The 2,494-nt window shown below is 40.5% G+C and overlaps 1 pseudogene; it reads right to left on the bottom strand.

Moving 5' to 3' along the window:
- Nucleotides 1-388: 388 nt before the first annotated feature.
- LOC127136719 (ABC transporter E family member 2-like) lies at nt 389-2,195 on the bottom strand (annotated as a pseudogene).
- Between the last annotated feature and the right edge of the window lie 299 nt (nt 2,196-2,494).

The raw sequence follows: 2,494 nt of genomic DNA, 5'->3' as shown, positions 1-2,494 counted from the left end.
TCTTAACTCTATTTTGGGTATTTTCTTGGATTTTACTGCCTTGACTAATTTTACCTGTACCCCTTTTTTACTACAGTGAAATTTCGGGTAACCTGGAGGCTGTGGGCGAGGTTGAGGTTTAAGGTGGCCCGCTGGTATTGATCTTGGCTTGCTTCATGTCGCAGAACTACTCTGTTTGACTTTAATTTGGAGTAGTTTGGTAGGCTGACATGATATGTCCAATTGTGGATTTTGCATTACAGGAGGTTCATGGAGCAATGGTGATGGATCAAACTGCTAGGTTCCCGGTGCATCACTTTCTGGCAGATTGGTATGGTATGTTCATGGTTTGCTGGCTTACTACAGAAGATAATGCTCATTGCTCTTGCTGGCTAGTTTTGACACACTGTTACATTTCAGGTTTGACTTTCGCAGCAACAATACGTTGTTCAGAACAAGATATGTGCTTGGTTCATCTATCAGATAAATATCTGCAGGCTTTCCGAGACAAAGGCATAGGGCGACTCTTTGCAATTCTCCACCAGAAAGATTCACAACTTCTTGGTCCATCAACTGTTCGATAAGTAGGGGTTTCATCACATCTGACATAAATTGGGGATGCGTATATGCATCACGGATTTTTTGATGTAGCAGGTGTCTAACAGTTGATTTTTTTGATGTAGCAGGTGTCTAACAGTTGATTTTTTGATGTAGCAGGTGTCTAACCGTTGATTTTTTGATGTAGCAGGTGTCTAACAGTTGATTGGGGATGCGTATATACATCTGACATTAATTTGTATGAAACATTAAACTCAAACATCTCCACCTCAGATCCACCTTCTACAACGTCAAGTTTCAATAAACTAGCCAGCATTCGAATGAATGTAGTCTTTCCCGTCCCATTCTCAACAAGCATCACAACAATTCGAGAATCCGTAAATTCTCCTTCAACTACGCGAAGCCTGAAATTGCCTTGAGTCTTGTTGTAGTAGTATCTTCTCCCATCACCAGCAGCATGCTCTGCCCAATCAGATGCAGAGTTCGGATTAGTGGTATTAGCTGCAGCATCACTTGATGCAGTACCAGATGATTGAACTCCAGCCTGCTGTACCGATGTAACCGCTGCAGCACTCTGAGGTACTGAGGACATCCAAGGTTGACCAGCAGGAGATGCAAGCATTTGAGGTGGATGCTGGTATTGGGGCAACACATTAGCATTGTCTTGCTGTGCATGTTGTGGAACAGATGTCAACGGCCTGTTCTTTTTTTTTAACATATGGCATAGGTATACCCTGTGGTGAAGAAACGAGATGACCGGGCTGAATTTATCTTGGAGGCAACTGTTGCATTTGTTGAGAGTACTGTAATTGCTGGCTCTGAATAACAGGCATCCCGACATTAGCCGAAAGAAACAGCATGCCCAAATTGCTGTGATGTCATTGGAACAAATGGTTGCCCACAGGAGATCGCCGGCAGTGCAAACTTCAAAGACTTCCTACCGTGAGAGCTGAAAGTCCTTCAAGGCTGATTCAAATGACCCATCACCTAAAACAAAAGGTTATCCTCCTCTGAGTCATTTGTGGCTTTTCTTTTTTTTACGGAATACACTGTGATATTTTCTTTGTGCGTATCATGCAGGTATTTTACAGGAACCTGTCCAAAAGTAAATCAATGTACTGCATCAAAGTTTACTTTCCCTTCTTGGCAGTTGTTTTCTTTCTAGTACTACTAGAAATGATTTTGGGACCTACCCAAACTTTAGAACCATTCAATTTTTTTTGATTTGCTTCTTCTGCTGTTTTTCACTTGGGATTTTCTTTGATTGTGATTTTCGAAAATGTTTAAACCAGGCTTAATTTGAATATTTTGTTGTACAGGTTTTACCACATTTGCATTAGAAACTTTGACTCAAAATTGCCACGGCAGGCTGAGCCATGGGAGTTGTTGGTGAAAAACCGAGCTTGCAATTGACTCCACTGATTGACGACACCAACTTGGTTTTTTTTTCCAGAGAAAATACATTGGATCAACAGGAAGAATTTGAACCAACGGTGAAGAAATCAGCAATTGAGTCACCTTTTTGAAAGTGCTTTTGAAGCATCAGCAACATTTTGTTCGCTCTTGGAGAGTACCAAGCCAGCCTCATAGTCCCTTCTTTCACACCCCGTTGCAATCCAGCTTGATTTGAACAAATGTATGTTTATAGCAATCTCCATGTATGAAGCACAATGAATGTGTCCCCCTCTTGTAATAAAGATCCGAGTGCCAACTGTTTTTTCTTGTAAATTAGGTATGCCTTGGACAAACTTATGTTTTGTAAAAAAAATATGACATTATTGTGAATGAAAAAAAAAATTAGCGTCTCTTGTAGCAATTCAAAAGAAGCCTTTCCTTGTATCTTCAGGACTTCATGTATTCAAGTGGTGATGTTTACAGGTTATGAGTGAGTGGATGTGGCAAAAATGAATGAAGTGATTAAAATATGAATGAGTATGTGTATGGATGAATGGAAGCT

The sequence above is a fragment of the Lathyrus oleraceus genome, chromosome 4 (genome assembly GCF_024323335.1).
Source record: "Lathyrus oleraceus cultivar Zhongwan6 chromosome 4, CAAS_Psat_ZW6_1.0, whole genome shotgun sequence".
Classification (NCBI taxonomy): Eukaryota; Viridiplantae; Streptophyta; class Magnoliopsida; order Fabales; family Fabaceae; genus Lathyrus; species Lathyrus oleraceus.
Note: the sequence above shows the minus strand (reverse complement) of the source record. Positions and strands in the feature narration are given on the sequence as shown.